Below are 22,969 nucleotides of genomic sequence, written 5' to 3'. Positions count from 1 at the left end.
GTATAGCCACCATGTATTAAGATTGTGTATAGCCGCCATGTATTAAGAATGGGTATAGCCGCCATGTATTAAGATCATGTATAGCCGCCGCAATGTATTAAGATTAGTTATAGCCGTCGACATGTATTAAGACTAGTTACAGCCGTCGACATGTATTAAGATTAGTTATAGCCGTCGACATGTAATAAGATTAGTTATAGCCGTCGACATGTATTGAGATAGGGTATAGGCTCCATGTATTAAGATTAGTTATAGCTTTCGACATGTATTAAGGTTAGGTATAGGATCTAGGGTATTTTTTGCAGATTTTTTGCAGTTTTTGCAGAATTTTTACGACTTTTGAAGAATTTTGGCAAAATTGTGCCTCCTTTTTTGCATTTCAAGCTAGGATTTGATCAAATACTTGATTCTGATTGGTTAAAAATACCAGTTTGAAAAATCACATGAGATGAAACAAGGCAAAGACACAGATTTCAACGTTAGCAAAAATACAATAAAAAATAAATAAAAGTGATCAACAGGTTAAAAGTTGACTAGTACTATACAACTTTCGTCAGAGTGAACAGTTTGCTAAGTGGTGCAATTTTTTAGCATTTAAATACAATAAAAAGCTCAAAATTACGCAAAAATGATGTCAAATAGCAAAAAATCTGCTAAATCGAATCAAACTTTACAAAATTTTTACTGAAAACTGAATTTAAAAAAGCACAAATTATCCTAAATGTTCTAAGATTAGGTATAGCCTACATTTTTTAAGATTATGTATTGTCTACATGTATTAAGATTCGGTATAGCCTACATGTATTAAGATTATTTATAGTCTACATGTATTAAGAATAGGTATAGTCTACATGTATTAAGATTAGGTTTTGTCGACACGTATTAAAGTTAGGTATAGTCTACATGTATTGAGAATAGGTATAGTCTACATGTATTAGGATTAGGTTTTGTCGACATGTATTGAGATTAGGTATAGTCTACATGTCATAAAAATAAGAATAGTCTAAAAGTTTTAAGCTTAGGTATAGCCTACATGTATTAAGATTATGTATATTCTACATGTATTAAGATTAGGTATAGTCTACATGTATTGAGATTAGGATTAGTCTACATGTATTAATATTAGGTATAGTCTACATGAATTAGGATTAGGGGTAGACTACATGTATTCAGATTAGGTATAGTCTACATGTATTAAGATTAGGTTTAGTCTACATGTATTAAGATTAGGTATAGTCTACATGTATTGAGATTAGGTATAATCTACATGTATTTAGACTAAGTATAGCCTACATGTTTTAAGATTAGGTATAGCCTACATGTATTAAGATTATGTATAGTCTACATGTATTAAGATTAGGTATAGTCTACATGTATTAAGATTAGGTTTAGTCTACATGTATTAAGATTATGTATAGTCAACATGTATTAAGATTAGGTATAGACTACATGTATTAAGATTAGGTATAGCCTACATGTATTAGTATTAGGTATTGTCTACATGTATTAAGATAGGGCATAGGCTCCATGTATTAAGATTAGGCTACATGTATTAACATTAGTTACAGCCGTCGACATGTACTAAGATTAGTTATAGCAATCGACATGTAATAAAAATAGTTATAGCCGTCGACATGTATTGAGATAGGGTATAGGCTCCATGTATTAAGATTAGTTATAGCTTTCAACATGTATTGAGGTTAGGTATAGGATCTAGGATATTTTTTGCAGATTTTTTGCAGTTTTTGCAGAATTTTTACGACTTTTGCAGAATTTTGGCAAAATTTTGCCTCCTTTTTTGCATTTCAAGCTAGGATTTGATCAAATACTTGATTCTGATTGGTTAAAAATACCAGTTTGAAAAATCACATGAGATGAAACAAGGCAAAGACACAGATTTCAACGTTAGCAAAAATACGATAAAAAATAAAGAAAAGTGATCAACAGGTTAAAAGTTGACTAGTACTATACAACTTTCGTCAGAGTGAACAGTTTGCTAAGTGGTGCAAATTTTTAGCATTTAAATACAATAAAAAGCTCAAAATTAAGCAAAAATGATGTCAAATAGCAAAAAATCTGCTAAATCGAATCAAACTTTACAAAATTTTTACTGAAAACTGAATTTAAAAAAGCACAAATTATCCTAAATGTTCTAAGATTAGGTATAGCCTACATTTTTTAAGATTATGTATTGTCTACATGTATTAAGATTCGGTATAGCCTACATGTATTAAGATTATTTATAGTCTACATGTATTAAGAATAGGTATAGTCTACATGTGTTAAGATTAGGTTTTGTCGACACGTATTAAAGTTAGGTATAGTCTACATGTATTGAGAATAGGTATAGTCTACATGTATTAGGATTAGGTTTTGTCGACATGTATTGAGATTAGGTATAGTCTACATGTCATAAAAATAAGAATAGTCTAAATGTTTTAAGATTAGGTATAGCCTACATGTATTAAGATTATGTATAGTCTACATGTATTAAGATTAGGTATAGTCTACATGTATTGAGATTAGGATTAGTCTACATGTATTAAGATTAGGTATAGTCTACATGTATTAAGATTAGGTTTAGTCTACATGTATTAAGATTAGGTATAGTCTACATGTATTAAGATTAGGTTTAGTCTACATGTATTAAGATTATGTATAGTCTACATGTATTGAGATTAGATATAGTCTACATGTATTAAGACTAAGTATAGCCTACATGTTTTAAGATTAGGTATAGCCTACATGTATTAAGATTATGTATAGTCTACATGTATTAAGATTAGGTATAGTCTACATGTATTAAGATTAGGTTTAGTCTACATGTATTAAGATTATGTATAGTCAACATGTATCAAGATTAGGTATAGACTACATGTATTAAGATTAGGTATAGCCTACATGTATTAGTATTAGGTATTGTCTACATGTATTAAGATAGGGCATAGGCTCCATGTATTAAGATTAGGCTACATGTATTAACATTAGTTACAGCCGTCGACATGTATTAAGATTAGTTATAGCAATCGACATGTAATAAAAATAGTTATAGCCGTCGACATGTATTGAGATAGGGTATAGGCTCCATGTATTAAGATTAGTTATAGCTTTCAACATGTATTGAGGTTAGGTATAGGATCTAGGATATTTTTTGCAGATTTTTTGCAGTTTTTGCAGAATTTTTACGACTTTTGCAGAATTTTGGCGAAATTTTGCCTCCTTTTTTGCATTTCAAGCTAGGATTTGATCAAATACTTGATTCTGATTGGTTAAAAATACCAGTTTGAAAAATCACATGAGATGAAACAAGGCAAAGACACAGATTTCAACGTTAGCAAAAATACGATAAAAAATAAAGAAAAGTGATCAACAGGTTAAAAGTTGACTAGTACTAAACAACTTTCGTCAGAGTGAACAGTTTGCTATGTGGTGTAACTTTTTAGCATTAAAATACAATCAAAAGCTCAAAATTACGCGAAAATGAAGTCAAGCAGCATAAAATCTGCTAAATCGATTTAAACTCAACAAAATTTTACTGAAAACTGAAGTCAAGATTTCACAATTTAACCTAAATGCTTTAAGATGACGTATAGCCGACATAAAATAGCAAGATGGCGCAGTGGTAGCGTGCTGGGCTCATAACCCAGAGGTCAGTGGATCAAAACTTCCTCTTGCTAACCTGACATTGTCACAGTACTAGACTCTCATATTCGCTCGTAATCGCTCATAACTTGAAACATGTCAAATAATAGAAAAGCAGATGAACTAAAAATTAAAAAATAACAGACACAGTATAAAACTATGCACATTAAAATACATACGCAATGTAAGGTTTACATTGAAAAAGTATCAATAATTTGAAAACTGAGGCACAATTATCCGAGTGGGCTAATAAGGTCGATAAAAAGAACAACTTGCGTAGCTAACTGAGTAATAGTCACAATTGTTAAAAAAATAAAATCGACTTTATTAGTCAGCATGTTCTGTTTATACTGTTTTTTCCACTCAATATACATCGAATCAGGAGAACTACTACCCTCACTCAATGAAAAGCTAAATTTAAAACGTGATTAGTCGATTAGCTGGTTAGAATCTATGCTAAATATTTAGAAAAAGGATAATTTTAGCAAATTAAGGTATTTTTTGTCATAGAGTGCTCTTTTCTATATGTTCTAGAACAAGTTAAATACTTGATTCTGATTGGTTGAAAATACTGACCTTCATAAATCAAATGAAATAATCCAGTACAAATATAGAGAGATTATAATATGAGCAAAATACTATACTAAAACCACAGAATACTGATCAACAAATTATAAGTTGACTAGCACAATATTAATCTCGTCAAAGTGAACAGTTTGTTATGTGATGCAGATTTTCCCAGCTAATATAAAATGAGAAAGTTCGAAATCACGCAATATTGATATCAAATGGCATAAACTCTACTAAATTGAAGCAAACTTGGAAATTTTTAATTCTTTCCGAAAACGAATACAAAATGAAATTTTTTTTCACCCATCAAACTTAACCAATTTTGTTACGAAATAAAGGCGATCAGAAAAAATACAGCTGAAAGACTACTACACACAATTTCTTGTCAACTATTACAAAATGAGTTGATTCGAAACAAATTTTGTGAAGAAAAGTGACTCTCCACGAGAATATCTCAAAACAGGCAATGAAAGCGAAGGACTTTGCGCGCCCTTCGACCATTCGTCTACGTGATACAGCTGAGCTGCAAAATTTAACCGAAAAAAAAACAAAACTCATACAATAACCGTTGCGTATGGCCTAAAATTTGTCTGTTCGACGCAAAATATCTGTAAAAATTATAATCTGTTTTCCAAAATATCTCAGGAAAGTTAAAAAGCACTAGGAACTTGCATGCCAAATTCAACAAGTTTTTCTTGAGATTAGACTGTCAACATAAAGATAGAAGAACATTGCTAAATTATTTCATGTCAAATAACAAGGTCTGGTAGTATTTTGGATACAGAGCAATGATAATGACAACTTTGTCTGCTTGCTACCGTGTTTAATCTGTTATAGAGATAAGAAATTTCGTAGACAACTAAATTTTTATCGATTGAATACCAACTCAGGAACACAAACCTAATGTCAATTTTACAAACGATGTTTTAAGTAGGACGATTTTACCTATCAAGAATGAACAATCTTCCAATTGATAATGTTTTCCAGCTAAAACGAGTAAAACTGTTGAAAATTAGCTTTCTTTTTGTTCAAGCTAGCCTAACAACCAAATCATTGAAATGAAATTTACGTACGTATGTCATACTGTTAAAGTAAATCCGGAAAAATATTCCTACAAAGGAGGATTTCGAATCATTTAAATTATCTTCAGCAGAAACCTAACATTTTTTCTGATGTAATTTTTCTCTCATTGATTGCTGCCAATAGTCTTACAGAAGCAATTATTTAACATTAATTCACACTAAAAATGCCTAAAGTCACTTGTTTTCAATGTTAGGTGGCAAAAAACTTAGAGCAGAAAATTTACAAAATCAGTTAAAATAATTTAGGAATCAAAAATAGCAATAATTTTACTTTTCAAATGCAACCAATCGACTATATGAAACTCATTTTCTTACAGAAATACTCACTAGCAGTGATCAAAGCGGTTAACACCGAAAGTTCGTAGTGTAAAAGAATTTTTATTGAAAAATATATAATAATTAGATATCAATAAAAATAAAGTACAATTATTGAAAACAATATTTTGCTAAATTTAGAATGCATCACAAAGTCAACAGCAAATATTTTGTTTTAATGCTTTGAGAAACTTAGTTTGTCTTTGAAATGTCAAAAAAGTCTACCATAATCAGCGACTACTCATCGTCTAGAAAATTGCAAGGATCGTCAATAGAGGAAAGCACTAATAAATTTATCTGTGTTTTTATCCAGTTCTTGTGATCCATATAGTTTAAAAACCAACGTCTCCAATATCAAAAGATAGTGCCAGTCGAAATTCTCAGACTCACGAAATTTTGTATGTTGTTCCGTCTGTTCGTTATCACTTTCTTCCAATGATCCATTATCCTTCCTCGGAAGTTGCTGAACAGGAAAGGAATTGGGAAAATTTTCCAAACCCATAGCTATATGCGTATTGTTCTTTGTTGTCTAATGCACAGAAAGATGAATTTTTACTCTTGTTCGCAAAGAATTGAGAATATACGAGAAAAGATAAAGTCTCACTAATCAAGAGTTTTTTTGTTAATCATGTTACATTTAGCAATCAAACTTTGAGCTTTTAGCTTTTCAATATTGATTTAACAAAAACGTCAATCATTTCAAGATAAATTGAGTTAAGCCTAAAAACAACGCGGAACAACTTATTCTTCAAGATGAATTGAGTAAAATTCACGTAATTTGCGAGCCACTCAATCTGAAAAAACAGAAAGTATAATGATTAAAAGCTGCTATGTAACTTTGAGCTTCTCGACGATGACTCATCACTTCCATATACGGAAATGACGTCATTTCAATTTTTAGAAACATGCGTAATGACAGAAAATTCTAGAAGGAATATATGATCCCGATTGCGGCAGTTCCAAAAATGTAATTAAGTAACTTTCAGCTTAGATGTACAAACTCATTCCGTGGCGAAAAATTCGAACTTTAGCTTTCTCTCTCATTTTTCTCCCAGAAATTATGGAACGGTACAGAAATCTGACTAAATCTAATTAAATCCCATTTCCTGAACCAGTAATAATTACTTCATCTCTGCAGAGTGCGCTATTGCTTCATTATTACAAGGAATACAATGCAGAGGGGTTAAGAGTACGATTTGGAATACGACTCCCAACATTTATATACAAAAATTTAGTTCCAATTTTGGAGAATTTTCCGAGATCGATTTGAGATTTAACGAGATGGAGAGAATTTATCAAAGCTTGACTTTTTTAGTCAATTATGTCAACTCATTTCTTCTAACATATCCATCTTTGGCTGTTAATTAGGATAACACGTGTAAAACTTACCTTTTTGGTCACTATTCAGTATTGAGCTTACCTGTTTTGTATAGTATTAATAAATTTTCTATGAGTTGATTACTTTTTGGTAACTTTACAACTGATAAATTTCCTTTTCTGGATAATAACGTCACTTTTTCTGCTAAATATTACCATTTTTGGAAACTCTGTTCTTATTGGTTGGAGTTTAGTATAAATAGAGCTGAAAAACTCATCCAACATCACTTGCTTTCTCTTCTCTTAAAACAACATTACCTCTGTCTCGACTACCTTTGATTTTAATCCTTCTTCTCATCTCAACACATTGAGAAATGGAATTTACAGTGCAGAACAACAGTCTTCTCTGCTCAGTTTCCTTCACAGAGGAGACTGCTCGGATAAGCATCAGAGATCTATCAAATGGGCTCTACGAGTCAATTCTAACCCTGCCTATTACAGTGTGGCACATTATTGAGCACCAGCGACAACAGTTTGACACATATCATCAGAGACAGGTTCTAATCACGGAGAATCAGCTTGGAACTCACGCAATGGGTCATGAAGTTGCTGTGATCAGTGGACATCACTATCCTCACGTAAATGGAACAGATTTTCCCGACAACTACTTTGCTGGAAGCATTCAGTACACATTTCCGTGGGAGGAAGGACAGATTCCCAACAACTGGTTCAATACACCAGAGACAAGTCAAGTATCCTGTCCAGAGCCGCAAAACAGCCTTCTCCAGATAGTGAGCAATGGTGGCAGCAGTGAACAAAGCGAATTGAGAGTCGATACTAGCACCACGTGGTCATTTAACGATCTGGAAAACTTCGATCCAGCTCAATATTATGATTCGACTGATATGTTGACTACACCGTCAATGACAACCCCCTCCATAGAGGACGGAACAGCTCACAACCCCATTGTGCTGACTGATGAGGCTCCGATAACTCCCATCAGTGTTCGACCTACAGAACCGCCAGAAATCGTTGAAAGAGTCCGTCCATTTGGCAATGAAATTCAAAACTTGTCAGAATACCTGGTGAGAACTCTTTTTGAAAAAATTTGAAATTGTAAATTTTTTACTTGAATTCTTTTAAAGTACTTTGTCATGTATTTATACTTTTGTTTTAATTCATTTCTTTTGAAGTTGAACTATTTCTTTACTCCAAACACTATGCAGGCTATGTTCAAGCAAAAACACAGCAACTTTTGTAAAAATTTTATAATTACTTTGATTAAAATTCTGCTTCTTAACAAAAAAGTCGATTTAAAAATTGTTTTTTAAGAAAGTAACTGGATTTTTCTTGATTTTTAATAGAAATCTTTGGTTTGAAAATTGATATTTAATAAAACAAAACAAGTTCGAAAGTTGTCATTTTAAAATCTGAAGAAAATTTCTTTTTTTTGCGCAATATCATACTGTAAAATGAACTAAAATGATTTTTTTTGCGTTTTTAAATGGCACATTTTGAATTTTTTTTTGACATTTAAGAAATTTTTTTATGACAGAAAATTTGATATTTAAGAGAAAATATTGAAAAAATTTTCGATTTTAAACAAAAAAGTTGTTTGAATTTTCGGTTTTTAAGAAAATTTTTTGTAAAATTGATTTTTAACAACAAGTTAATTCAAATTATAAAAACAAATACAAATCACAAAACACAAACAAGAATTTAATAACGTTATTTTCTAATTTTAAGATTCAGAAGAGGATTATCAATTATGCCCTGACCATCTAAAAAACAATAAACAATCTTTATGAATTTACTCTCTCTCTTTGAGTTTCTAAGGGAAAGAATTCTATCTAGAAAAGATGATCTAAGGGTTTGAGTACTACTATTTCTTTGCTGAGTTAACCAGAGCGGTGGAGCCCAACTTGGAGAATAAGTACGTGGAAGTACCCAGTATCTCCAAAAAACGATTGAGCAGAAAGAAGTTCAAGCGTCACCTACTACGCGCTGAGCAAAGAAAGGCGAGTAATCAAACCCTTGGATCATCTTTTCTAGGTATAATCCACTCCCTTAGAAACTCAAAGTATGAGAGTGAACTTATAAAGATTGTTGATTGTTTGTTAGATGGCCATGGCATAATTATGATCCTCTTCTGTATCTTGAAATTAGAAAATAGCGTTATTAAATTCTTGTTTGTGTTTTGTGCTTTGTATTTGTCTTTATAATTTGAATTAACTTGTTGTTAAAAATCAATTTTACAAAAAAAATTTTCTTAAAAACCGAAAATTCAAACAACTTTTTTGTTTAAAATCGAAAATTTTTTCAATATTTTCTCTTAAATATCAAATTTTCTGTCATAAAAAAATTTCTTAAATGTCAAAAAAAATTTCAAAATGTGCCATTTAAAAACGCAAAAAAATCATTTTAGTTCATTTTACGGTATGATATTGCGCAAAAAAAAGAAATTTTCTTCAGATTTTAAAATGACAACTTTCGAAATTGTTTTGTGTTATTAAATATCAATTTTCAAAACAGAGATTTCTATTAAAAATCAAGAAAAATCCAGTTACTTTCTTAAAAAACAATTTTTAAATCGATTTTTTTGTTAAGAAGCAGAATTTTAATCGAAGTAATTATAAAATTTTGACAAAAGTTGCTGTGTTTTTGCTTGAACATAGCCTGCATAGTGTTGGAGTAAAGAAATAGTTCAACTTCAAAAGAAATGAATTAAAACAAAAGTATAAATACATGACAAAGTACTTTAAAAGAATTCAAGTATAAAATTTACAATTTCAAATTTATTCAAAACGAGTTCTCACAAGGTATTCTGACAAGTTTTGAATTTCATTGCCAAATGGACGGACTCTTTCAACGATTTCTGGCGGCTCTGTAGGTCGAACACTGATTGGAGTTATCGGAGCCTCATCAGTCAGCACAATGGGGTTGTGAGCTGTTCCGTCCTCTATGGAGGGGGTTGTCACTGACGGTGTAGTCAACATATCAGTCGAACCATAATATTGAGCTGGATCGAAGTTTTCCAGATCGTTAAATGATCACGTGGTGCTAGTATCGACACTCAATTCGCTTTGTTCACTGCTGCCACCATTGCTCACTATCTGGAGAAGGCTGTTTTGTGGCTCTGGACAGGATACTTGACTTGTCTCTGGTGTATTGAACCAGTTGTTGGGAATATGTCCTTCCTCCCACGGAAATGTGTACTGAATGCTTCCAGCAACGTAGTTGTCGGGAAAATCTGTTCCATTTACGTGAGGATAGTGATGTCCACTGATCACAGCAACTTCGTGACCCATTGCGTGAGTTCCAAGCTGATTCTCCATGATTAGAACCTGTCCCTGATGATATGTGTCAAACCGTTGTCGATGGTGCTCAATAATGTGCCACACTGTAATAGGCAGGGTTAGAATTGACTCGTAGAGTCCAATCGATAGATCTCTGATGCTTATCCGAACAGTCTCCTCTGTTAAGGAAACTGAGTAGAGAAGGCTGTTGTTCTGCACTGTAAATTCCATTTCTCAATGTGTTGAGATGAGATGGAGGATTAGAATCAAAGGTAGTTGAGACAGAGGTAATGTTGTTTTAAGAGAAGAGAAAGCAGGTGATGCTGGATGAGTTTTTCAGCTCTATTTATACTAAACTCCAACCAATAAGAACAGAGTTTCCAAAAAGTTTAATATTTAGCAGAAAAAGTGACGGTTTTATTCAGAAAAGGAAATTTATCAGTTGTAAAGTTACCAAAGAAGGAATCAAATCATAGAAAAATCTAACAATACTATACGAAACAGGTAAGCTCAATACTGAATAGTGACCAAAAAAGGTAACTTTTACACGTGTTATCCTAATTAACAGCCAAAGGTGTAAATGTTAGAAGAAATGAGTAGACGTAATTGACCAAAAAAGTCATGCTTTAATAAATTCTCTCCATCTCGTTAAATCTCAAATCGATCTCGGAAAATTCTCCAAATTTGGAACTAAACTTTTGTATATAAATGTTGGGGAGTCGTATTCCAAATCGTACGCTTAACCCCTCTGCATTGTATTCCTTGTAATAATGGAACAATAGCGCACTCTGCAGAGATGAAGTACGTAAATTTCATTTCAATGATTTGGTTGTTCGGCTAGCTTGAACAAAAAGAAAGCTAATTTTCAACAATTTTACTCGTTTTTAGCTGGAAAACAGTATCAATTGGAAGATTGTTCATTCTTGATAGGTAAAATCGTCCTACTTAAAACATCTTTTGTAAAATTGACATTAGGTTTTTGTTCCTGAGTTGGTAATCAATCGATTAGTTGTCTACGAAATTCCTTATCTCTATAACAGATTAAACACGGTAGCAAGCAGACAAAATTGTCATTATCATTGCTCTGTATCCAAAATACTACCAGACCTTGTTATTTGACATGAAATAATTTAGCAATGTTCTTCTATCTTTATGTTGACAGTCTAATCTCAAGAAAAACTTGTTGAATTTGGCAGGCAAGTTCCTAGTGCCTTTTAACTTTCCTGAGATATTTTGGAAAACAGATTATAATTTTTACAGATATTTTGCGTCGAACAGACAAATTTTAGGCCATACGCAACGGTTATTGTATGAGTTTTGTTTTTATTCTGTTAAATTTTGCAGCTCAGCTGTATCACGTAGACGAATGGTCGATGGGCGCGCAAAGTCCTTCGCTTTCATTGCCTGTTTTGAGAAATTCTCGTGGAGAGTCACATTTCTTCACAAAATTTGTTTCGAATCAACTCATTTTGTACTAGTTGACAAGAAAATGTGTCTTGTAGTCTTTCAGCTGTCTTTTTTTCTGATCACCTTTAATTCGTAACAAAATTGGTTAAATTCGATGTGTGAAAAAAAATTTTCATTTTGTATTCGTTTTCGGAAAGAATTAAAGATTTTCAAGTTTGCTTCAATTTAGTAGAGTTTATGCCATTTGATATCAATTTTGCGTGATTTCGAACTTTGTCATTGTATATTAGTTTGGAAAATCTGCATCACATAACAAACTGTTCACTTTGACGAGATTTATATTGTGCTAGTCAACTTATAATTTGTTGATCAGTCTTCTGTGGTTTTAATATAGTATTTTGCTCATATTATAATCTCTCTATATTTGTACTGGATTAGTTCATTTGCTTTATGAAGGTCAGTATTTTCAACCAATCAGAATCAAGTATTTAACTTGTTCTAGAACATATAGAAAAGAGCACTCTATGACAAAAAATACATTAAATTGCTTAAAATATCCTTTTTCTAAATATTTAGCATAGATTCTAACCAGCTAATCGACTAACCACGTTTTAAATTTAGCTTTTCATTGAGTGAGGGTAGTAGTTCTCCTGATTCGATGTATATTGAGTGGAAAAAACAGAATAAACAGAACATGCTGACTAATAGAGTCGATATTATTTTTTTAATAATTGTGACTATTACTCAGTTAGCTACGCAAGTTGTTCTTTTTATCAACTTTATTAACCCACTCGGATAATTGTGCCTCAGTTTTCAAATTATTGATACTTTTTCAATGTAAACCTCACATTGCGTATGTATTTTAATGTGCATAGTTTATACTGTGTCTGTTATTTTTTAATTTCTAGTTCATCTGCTTTTCTATTATTTGAAATTTTTCAAGTTATGAGCGATTACGAGCGAATATGGGAGTCTAGTACTGTGACAATGTCAGGTTAGCAAGAGGAAGTTTTGATCTACTGACCTCTGGGTTATGAGCCCAGCACGCTACCACTGCGCCATCTTGCTATTTTATGTCGGCTATACGTCATCTTAAAGCATCTAGGTTAAATTGTGAAATCTTGACTTCAGTTTTCAGTAAAATTTTTGTAAAGTTTGATTCGATTTAGCAGATTTTATGCTGCTTGACGTCATTTTTGCGTAATTTTGAGCTTTTGATTGTACTTTAATGCTAAAAAGTTGCACCACATAGCAAACTGTTCACTCTGATGAAAGTTGTTTAGTACTAGTCAACTTTTAATTTGTTGATCACTATATTTGTTTTTATATTGTATTTTAGCTAAATGTGTAATCTGTGTGTGTTTTTGCCTTGCTTCAACTCACTTGATTTTTTAAACCGGTATTTTCAACCATCAGAATTAAGTATTTGATCAAAACTTGGCTTGAAAAGTAAAAAGAGGCAAAATTTTGCAAGAAATCTGCAAATATTCTGCAAAAACTGCAAAAGTTCTGCAAAAATACCCTGCAAAACCCCCTGATGGTGCGGATTCTAACAAGTTAATCCAGTAAGTGCCGATCATTACTAGCCAATTTATTGACCTCGAGCAGCTACTATGACGTAATTTCAAACAAAACAGAAAAATTTTGAAAAATATTCTGCAAAAATTCTGCAAAAAATACCCTATTCCCAATCTTAATACATGTCAACGGCTATAAACAATATTAATACATGTCGGCGGCTATGACTAATCTTAATACATGTCGACGACTATAGCTAATCTTAATACACGGAGATTCTATTCCTAATCTTAATACATTGAGATTCTATTCCTAATCTTAATACATGGAGCCTAATCTTAATACATGGAGCCTATACCCTATCTTAATACATGTAGACTATATCTAATATCAATACATGTAGGCTATGCCTAATCTTAATACCTGTAGTCTATACCTAATCCTAATACATGTAGACTATACCTAATCTTAATACATGTAGACTAAACCTAATCTTAATTCATGTAGACTATACCAAATCTTAATACATGTAGACTATACATAATCTTAATACATGTAGGCTATACTAATCTTGGAACGTGTAGACTATACTTAATCTTAATACATGTAGACTATACCTAATCTCAATACATGTAGAATATACCTAATCTTAATACATGTAGACTAAACCTAATCTTAATACATGTAGACTATACCTAATCTTAATACATGTAGACTATAAATAATCTTAATACATGTAGGCTTTACCTAGTCTTAATACATGTAGTCTATGCCTAATCTTAGTACATGTAGTCCATACCTATTCTTAATACATGTAGACTATACCTAATCTTAATACATGTAGACTAAACCTAATCTTAATACATGTAGACTATACCTAATCCTAATACATGTAGACTATAATTAATCTTGATACATGTAGGCTATACCTAATCTTAATATATGTAGACTATACCTAATCTTAATACATGTAGACTAAACCTAATCTTAATACATGTAGACTATACCTAATCTTAATACCTGTAGACTATACATAATCTTAATACATGTAGGTTATACCTAATCTTAGAACGTGTAAAATATATTTAATCTTAATACATGTAGACTATACCTAATCTCAATACATGTAGACTATACCTAATCTTAATACATGTAGGCTAAACCTAATCTTAATACATGTAGACTATACCTAATCTTAATACATGTAGACTATAAATAATCCTAATACATGTAGGCTATACCTAATCTTAATACATGTAGTCTTTACCTAATCTTAGTACATGTAGACTATACCTAATCTTAATACATGTAGACAATACCTAATCTTAATACATGTAGACTAAACCTAATCTTAATACATGTAGACTATACCTATTCTTAATACATGTAGACTATAAATAATCTTAATACATGTAGGCTATACCTAATCCTAATACATGTAGACTATACATAATCTTAACACATGTAGGCTCTACCTAATCTTAAATCATTTAGGATAATTTGTGATTTTTTAAATTCAGTTTTCAGTAAAAATTTTGTAAAGTTTGATTCGATTTAGCAGATTTTATGCTATTTGACATCATTTTTGCCTAATTTTGAGCTTTTTATTGTATTTTAATGCTAAAAAATTGCACCACTTAGCAAACTGTTCACTCTGACGAAAGTTGTATAGTACTAGTCAACTTTTAACCTGTTGATCACTTTTATTTATTTTTTATTGTATTTTTGTAACATTGAAATCTGTGTCTTTGCCTTGTTTCATCTGATGTGATTTTTTAAACTGGTATTTTCAACCAATCAGAATCAAGTATTTGATGAAATCCTAGCTTGAAATGCAAAAAAGGAGGCAAAATTTTGCCAAAATTCTGCAAAAGTCGTAAAAATTCTGCAAAAACTGCAAAAAATCTGCAAAAAATACCCTAGATCCTATACCTAACCTTAATACATGTCGAACGCTATAACTAATCTTAATACATGGAGCCTATACCCTATCTTAATACATGTCGACGGCTATAACTAATCTTAATAAATGTCGACGGCTATAACTAATCTTAATACATGTCGACGGCTATAACTAATCTTAATACATGTCGACAGCTATAACTAATCTTAATACATTGCGGCGGCTATACATAATCTTAATACATGGCGGCTATACCCAATCTTAATACATGGCGGCTATACACAATCTTAATACATGGCGGCTATACACAATCTTAATACATGGAGATTCTATTCCTAATCTTAATACATGCAACCTATACCTAATCTTAATAAAAGCAAATTCATTTCCTATCTTAATACGTTAGAGAGGACCCAAATCCCGATAATACGCTATACCCTATCTTAATAGATGGGGGACCTCACCCCCCCCCCCCCCCCCCCGGGACTGTCGCTCACTCTATTACTACTAGCATTATCTTGACAGATACGTTTTTTGTCAGATTTTCAACTGTATTTTTTAAGTTGGACTGCTCAATTGTAATGCTGTTTAGTCTTGATGCGGTGCTGCTTTTGTATGTACATCACTAGAAGAAAAATTAAAAAACTTCCCAATTGTTTAAACAAAGCGCAGCAAATGTGTACGTTATGCGCAGAAATTATAGAAGATAAGTGCTGAAATTACTGGAAGTTTGTATAAAATGCGCTGACGGCCGCTGAAAAATATTGTGCAACGGATGAAATTTTTGTAACGGAAAAGGTTCTATACTCTTTCTCTCGGAGAAAAAATTAATTTTGTTTTTAATTTCAGGTTTTCTTGGTGGCCATCACCGCCTTGATTTGAGTATGTTGTGACGGCGCTTTTCGCTGTCATTTTGCGAGCATCTCAATGGAACTAGATCTTCAGAGCCTAGTTCTCGAGCTTATTCTCGCCCTGGTTTGTTTCTTTGTTCTCGCCATTTTTTTACTCAGTTCATATTATTAAACAATCAATCAGTTCAAAAGTATCAGTTGCTCGTTTCATTTTGAAAATAAGTGGTTTTGACTAATTGAAGTGAATCGTCTTGAGTGATGATCAGTCTCTAGGTGAATAATTGCTCTTCAAAGGAGAATGCGCTTTCTGTTGATTGGTATTGTTGTCAATTTCATTGATTCTTTGAGTTTTCCGTGTACTTTTTAAGAGCTAAAATAAAGATTTTTTCTGTACTTCGCCGATAATAGAAATCTTCGATTCGAAAAACACTTGAGAACAATTTTTTGAATCCAAATTTTACTTCTGTTTCCCATATATAGGAAAAAACAAGAATTATTTATTCCTCAAAAAATGTTCATCCGTACGGTTGCCTTAAATCTCTGACAAATTGCAAAACTGAAAATGTTTCAACTGTAACGACCACCTAGATACTAGTAAAAATTATTTCTATCTATCAATCAGTTTGTCCCAGGAAACAATTATAAACACAAGTTTAAAAATTATTGAATTTTTTAAAGAAAATTTTAGTCCTGTTTTTAGCGCATAAAAAGCTTAGTTTCTAGTTAAAGGTTTTTGAAATAAAATTTTTGACGACGCATTGAAATATTATTTGTTTACTTGCATTCTGAAAATTTGTTTCAATGTCAATGAAAGCAATTGAATTATTTCTATTGTGTTTTTTTCTGCGTGTTTCGAATGCCCTTGTATGTGCAGCTTTTATATCTAGCATCTACAACAAAAGTAGTTATCAAAAACGTGAGTCAAATTCGTCAATTTATGAGTCGTTCTCACATCTCTCTCTCTCTCTCTCTCTCTCTCTCTCTCTCTCTTTCTCTTTTCCTGGCTCAAAACGTGAGCGGTTGGAAGCGGATGATTTTGTAAGAATGTACTGAAACTATGTAAGAAATATGCTGAATCTGCTGACAGTATAATTTTAGGCGCTGAATGTGGTGAATAAAAATATTTTGTCATAACTTGTCAACACATTTCTTAGAAAATTTCAGCACAAGTTTTTACACATCTCTTACATCTTTTTAGCACTTCCAAATATTCTGAACTCAGCATTTTTAGCACATTCCTTAAAATCAGCTCATCTTTCAAAACATTACTTACATTAAATCAACACTTCACATTTCAGCACAATTCTTACATGAAATCACTTCAGAAAACTAGAGAATTTCAGCGCTTTCAGCATATTCCTTGCATGAAAACATTACGTGCAACTTTATTGCTCACAATTGCTTATAAAGTAGTCACCATGTAAGCTCCTGCACCTTTGAAATTCTGAAGAGCCATTAATCAGTCAAAATTCTGCGGAACTTTTGAATGATAATTCATATGTTCAAAAACATAACAACTGAAAAGCGTAACACTTCCCATCATATCTAACGGAAGGAAGACAAATATAAATAAGCTACCTGATTTCATTCAATCAATTAATTTGGTTGTATACTTCAGCTGCAATAACTGTTTTATCTTAAGAGTTGACAAAATTCTTAAGTCTTTGGAAAGATTTTCCACTGTTTTAAATTTGGACTGCTGAGGTGCGATGTTGTTTAGTTTTACTCTGGTGCTGATTAAGTAAGTACAGACCCAAAACATAGAAAAAAAATTAAAAATGGGTAAGGAAAGCGTTAAAATTGTGTAAGATAGGGGCTGATTTTGTGTAAGTGCTGAAAGCCCTTAACTTTTAGAAAGAATTGCGCTGGCAGCAGCTGAAAAGATAATATTTTAGATTTCAGCGGCTAGATTTTACATAATTATCCCCTTAATTTGTTGACAAGTGCTAAAACTATTTACGAATTTTGTTGAAAATTCAGCACATTAAGCGGATAAATATGTAAATTCATCCGCTAAAGAATATTTTCTTTCAGCAGCTGTCAGCGCATTTTGTACATAATTTAAAGCAACAAACACGACCCGGGTTCACTAACCTTTGCTCGCAATGATGAAAGGTTCTATACTCTTTCTCTTGGCGAAAAAATTATATTTGTTTTTACTGTCAGGTTTCCTTGGTGGTCATCGCCGCCTTGATTTGAGTAACATATGACTGCGTTTTTGGTGCAGTTTCTCAAAAATCGCAGTGAAACCTGATCTTCAAAGCCTAGTTCTCGAGATTTTTCTCGGCCTGGTTTCTTACTCTGTTCTGGCCTTGTTTTTCACTCATTTCTTATTATTAAACAATCAATCTCATCAAAACTATCAGTTGCTCGTTAAGTTTTGAAGACAAGTGGTCATATCTGATTGAAGTGACGTGTCTTGAGTGATAATATATGTTCAATTTCTAGGTGAATAATTGAAAAGAAGATGTGTTTTCTGTTGATTCGTACTGTGGTCAATTTCATTGCTTCTTTGAATTTTCCATGTAATTTTGAGTGCTTTATCAATTGGAAATAGTTTTAAAGTTTTCCTATTGACCTTCAACTCACAGCTCGAATCAAAATTGAGTTCTTGGTATATTATTTTCTTTTTCTGTACTAAATTTTGCCTTTTGAACTTTTCAAAGTGTTTCCTGGAAAACAATCAGGGTTAAAATTTTATTCCAATATGCAACGTTCTGTGATGCAGTTTATTTAAAATTTTGATTTCTTGATGGTTTGCGTCACTGAACAAAATTCAACTGTTCCGATTGGAGTTCTTATTTTCTCTCATGAAATTTTCAAATAAATCAATCGCTTAAAATTTGCTTGGTAAATGGATCAACCATTCAACATTAGATATATTTCGTCATCAAAAAGTATGGGATTACAATGTTTTTGCTATGTTGCGGATTGTGAATACCAAAAAACCAATTGGATTTTTGCAGACTTTGAATGGCAGCTGTTTGTTGTTGAAAAGAGTTTTTAAAGAGTAGAGGGACTGCTCAAACTCTGTTCTTAATGCTAAAAATAATTTCGCCAGCATCATTTAAAGAGAAGCAGGTAATAGATTCAGAGGTTGATCGAATGTTTCGTTGTACAAAAGATAATCTATGTCTTGTCAAAACTACTTTTACTTTTTTATTGATGAGGAAAATATTTTTAGTTTCGATTTAATGTTATCAATTTGTTTTGCTTGCAAATTAGCAGAACTTTTAAATTAATGTTTGCAGTGTGTATTATTTGCCTGTTTTTGGAATAAAATGTAACACTCTAATAGTATCCGATGTATGTTCCAAGCCTATGAATTTTCTGAACAAACTATAGAATTCTTCCCTCCTTAGATGGCGTATCAGCAAAAATAGGGCATTTTGAGCAGGTAATTAAAATTTTTCTCTCAAGGTCAACCGACTGTTCATCAGGATTTCTTCAGCTTCTCTTCCGATTTCTTGCCAGTTTTCTTTTTCTTGTTTTTCATTCTTTCTTGAAACTATTAAAACGAAGTATATACTAAGTACTGATTCAATGTCCAGCTTTTAAGAACTATAAAGTGCAGTTAATAATTTCTATGAATTATCGACGCTAATTGTTCCGATCCCTCTTGAGGCGGGAGGAACTATATACTCAAATGGGTTTTTTTGTTCAGACCATTTTGGCCGATAGATATATTCATCGTAGAGAGTAGAGAATGCTATCATTAGAAAGCTTGTCCGGCGTAGAATATGGAATGAAAAAATTGTCTTAATTTTCGTTTTTCACAGAGAGTTATCGAGGTTTAAATTTTGAGAAAATAGAGTGAATTCCAGTGAGATTTTATTCACATTTTGCGGAATTTTTGATTAATTTCTTTGCCAATTTCGCTAAAACTTGTCCATTTTTAATAAAAAGTGTTGTTGATTTTATTTGTAAAGATAAAAAATATTGTAGGCTATTTTTTGAAAAAACTGTCGAAAATTCTGGCTAAATATTTCAAAAGTAAGACTTATTCGTCAAAAACTGCACGGAAAAGGTTTCTTTAGTCCAGTATGCTTAAATTTACAGGATGTACAGACCCAAACACCACTAACAAAATCTTTGTAGACCCGAAAACGGGACTTTTTTCTTCAAATTCCGCTGAGGGTGCTCTGTAATTAAAACTTTGCCGTTTTTGGTAAATTTATTCGTTGATTTAAAACGCAGCATATCTATTTTGCTTTCCTAACTAACAAATTATCAATGTCTATAACATTCGAATAATTAAGTGTCCCAAATGGACAAACAACATTAGCAGGGCTAGTTTTGGACCAATCTTGGACTGGTATAATCCAAAAATAATTAGGATTGTAATCAGTCGGTCTGTTTTATAACAAAAATGGATCTTTTCTATATTAATAAAAAAACAGAACATTTCAAACGAAAACTCACCAATGATGGGACCAATTGGCTTCCTAATTAGCTCCAAATTATTGTATCTAATTGATTAATTGAAAACTTATGGTCATTTTGACTTTTAAAAGTATTTGATTTATAAATAAATAATGACTTATTGAACTTTGCCTCTATTTTTCTCTTACTTTGGTCAACTTGTAGCTAATTGTCAGCAATGAAAGAACGCTTTTTCTTTCTATTGAAGTCAAATTCAAATTTTATTGTGGTTTTACTACTTATGTTATGGTTTTCTGGTTTTGATATTACTAGATTTCACGTTTTTTAAAAAATTTTTTAGGTATATGCCAATTTTTCGCGTTTTCTAGTTTTGTCGCATAATCACGTTGATGACAGTTCATATATTACGATATTGGCTGTCAAAATAAGACACAATTGATATTTTTAAATTTCGTGAAGATATAGACAATGATTTTCACGGCTTCGACACTACTTTCTCGAACAATTTCATTGATTTTTTTAAATTTTGTCTTCAACTGTCGTTCTTACTTTGTCTTTTAATTCGTATGAAATTTCCTGTACAATGACCCGGGTTAATTGTTTTTTCATGGAAATTTAGGTGAGCCAATATTCTAATATTAGTAGATAGCTGACGGCTTTCATGACTCTGAAAACAATTGTTTTCCAAATTAAAAAAAAACACTTTTTAACTTCGCAATTTTTGCTCCTTTTATTGTCTGTTTGTTATCTAGTCTCTCTGATTACAGACAAATACGGCATTATTGCTGTCAAAAGAAGGTTTCAAAAGGGATTGGTGTCACAAAATCTAATGTTTTTAAAGATAGCTTCGACACGGAAAAAAATTTAAATTAATTTTTGTCATGTTTGACGTTCTTTTTGTAGAAGTCAGACATATTTTGGATAATTGCAAATCTCAACGTTGCTTTGGAAGAAAAATGAACCTATTCATTTATTTCAGTATTTCAATTTGTAATTAATACGTTCATGTCTTTGGAAAAAAGTTTTTCGAAAAAAAAGTGTTACCTAATTTTGAAATTTTTTGTCATTTTTGTCTTCTTGTTACCTAGTTTCATTAATAAGACATTCTTGGTGCTTGCAGAAAGTGCACTTGAACATATTTTGATGGCCATAGTATGGCTTTAGGGTTTCGATAGCGTTTTCTGCCAATCTTCAATTGAATTTTTGTTTGTTGTCTAATCGTTGTTCCTTATGTAACCGAATAAAAAACTGAATAACGACAGTCCTTAAGTCCTTCTATAGAAGCATTGGTTTTCGTACATCTATGAGATATTTTAGTTGATTTCTAATGGTTTTCTTTACTTTGAAATTAATTGTTTAAGAAAAATAAGCGATCATTTAAACTTTACTGTTTTTGTTCTTTTTTGTCTAATTGTTACCAAGCCTTTTCATTGACTATTCAAATATCTTTTTTGGTGAATTACAAGTTATTTTGTTTTATATCAGTTTTATCTGACGCTATTTTGACTTTGTTTTTTAAAACGGACATGAAGTTTTCGATGTAAATAAATTTTGTTGTTGTTGTTTGATTCTGCTGATCGTCTTAACTCGCTTTCTTAATATTTGCACATCTCAGCAATCTAATGCATCATTTTCTTCTTCACCACTGAGTTATTTGCTTTGGAGGCTATCTATTCGTTCATACAATATTTTTTTTAATACTTGAATTTTTGGGTTTTTCTATGTTCCTCATTTGGTAGACAATCATGCCAAAATTGTGGATGAGCGGGGTCGGAACCTTATGTGCAATCGCACATTACCGAGTCGCCTTGTATTTCTCTGGCTTCAAATGCTCTGTTTTCGTTGTCTTCTTTTGCTGTTTTTTTCTTGTTCGGTCAAATTTGTTGCTTAATCTCAGATAGCCTACCACATTGAACGCGGTATTATTGCTATAGTTTAAATTTTTTCCATTGCATTTTAGTTTGTGTTGTTCGACCGTGTATTTGCATTTCAATTTTTCCGAAATTTGGATGTCCATTTTGTTTTTATCAATTATCTTGCTTTTATTTTTTAAGTGACGAATCTTTTTCAACAGATACTTTTTTACTGCGTTTCATAAGTTTAGCAGACCTATTTGATCGTTTAACAGAAAAATCGCGTTGCTTAGATGTTCCAAAGCTAATGCATTAACTAATGCCAGGAGTGGAGTTAAACTGAAATGATTAAACTTGTTACACATAAAAACAACTTTGGAAATTGGCATCATCTGTTAATATCAAAATGTAGCTGCAATTAATATAGGGTGTTCATTAGATCGTGAAACAAACTTTTAAATTATATACTATGCCTTGTTTTGGCTAAGTGCGAAATCAATGACGGCTAGCATTCACATAATAGACCCAATTTTTAATAACCAAGTCCTTGATCCCGTTTTTCTTCTGAATTTAACTTCAACATTAACAACAGGGTATTCATGAAGCATCCCAGGTGATCCTAGCATTCGTTGGGTAGACCTTTTGCTCGTTAACAACAATCTGAAAAAACCATGGCCGTATTCCTCCTCCGCCGGTGAAATGTTGCAATATGCTTAACAACAAGCCGTCCAGCCCTCCAAACCCCACCCATGCCAACTTTTATGCTTTTCTGAGGTCCATCGAATACATTAATGATTTTTTCACCCAATTAGAAATTAATTCTTTTAAATCG

At 32.0% G+C, this 22,969-nt stretch overlaps 1 protein-coding gene across 3 annotated transcripts in view; it reads left to right on the top strand.

The window, feature by feature from the left end:
* The window catches only part of LOC142340855 (uncharacterized), a 50,746-nt gene that overhangs the window by 11,524 nt on the left and 16,253 nt on the right, over positions 1-22,969 (top strand). The gene's annotated exons all lie outside the window — the stretch shown is intronic.

The sequence above is a fragment of the Convolutriloba macropyga genome, chromosome 6 (genome assembly GCF_964194025.1).
Source record: "Convolutriloba macropyga chromosome 6, txConMacr16.3, whole genome shotgun sequence".
NCBI classification, from domain to species: domain Eukaryota; kingdom Metazoa; phylum Xenacoelomorpha; order Acoela; family Convolutidae; genus Convolutriloba; species Convolutriloba macropyga.
This window is presented reverse-complemented; position numbering and strand designations above follow the sequence as displayed.